The following is an 804-nucleotide window of genomic DNA, read 5'->3' as shown; positions in this document are numbered from 1 at the left end:
TGCACATCCGGGGAATCGAACCCCGGTCAGTACCGTGGGAGGGTACTATGATACCACTACACCAGATGCGCTTTTCGGCCGAAGTGTCCCTTATATAATTTTAATCTATATCTAATCAGGGTGTTCGGAGAATTCAATTACAATGTTTGAAAAACAAAATTAAGAGAAAAAGATAAATAGATCCTTAACCTTTTGATATGTATATTTAAGTTTTTGAAAATTTAAAAATATATTTAATTTTTTTATTTTTTCAAAATCTAAATATATTGATCCTTTATGTTCACTTGATTCTGTCAGACTCAACAGAAAAATTAAACATGACTCTCGTTGTATCGATCTGGTTGATACGAATACACATGTAAGAGAGTTTTTAAAATTGAACAAATTATACTTAGAAATTAATATGTCCAGATTTTGAAGAGGTAGGAGACTTAAATGTATTTTTAAATCTTTAAGAAATTAAATGTTTGCGGACCAAAAAATCAGAATTTGTCCTTTTCTCATAAATTAAATGAGTTTAAATAGAATTCAATTTAATTCTATTATTTTTTTCAAAGAGTAGTACCAGGTAACTAGTAAATATTATTGTTTTTTACCAACAATAATTTGTATCAATATTTATATTTATAGATAGATATTTTATACACAAAAATATATAATTTGTATATATATTTATCAAAATTTTGTACACACATGAATCAATATAATTTGTATCATATTTTTTAAAGTTTGTATACATAAATTAATAAAATTTATTTGTTGAAGATAAAAATTTAATATTTATACTGACCAAAAAATGACCAA

The 804-nt window shown here is 24.8% G+C and overlaps 1 non-coding gene across 1 annotated transcript; it reads right to left on the bottom strand.

The window, feature by feature from the left end:
- TRNAG-CCC (transfer RNA glycine (anticodon CCC)) lies at positions 1–71 on the bottom strand. Its single transcript has one exon. It is a non-coding gene; the product is annotated as a tRNA-Gly (tRNA).
- Between the last annotated feature and the right edge of the window lie 733 nt (positions 72–804).

Source organism: Arachis duranensis, chromosome 4, assembly GCF_000817695.3.
Source record: "Arachis duranensis cultivar V14167 chromosome 4, aradu.V14167.gnm2.J7QH, whole genome shotgun sequence".
Taxonomy (NCBI): Eukaryota; Viridiplantae; Streptophyta; class Magnoliopsida; order Fabales; family Fabaceae; genus Arachis; species Arachis duranensis.
The sequence above is the reverse complement of the archived record's forward strand: the minus strand, read 5'-3'. Positions and strand labels throughout refer to the sequence as shown.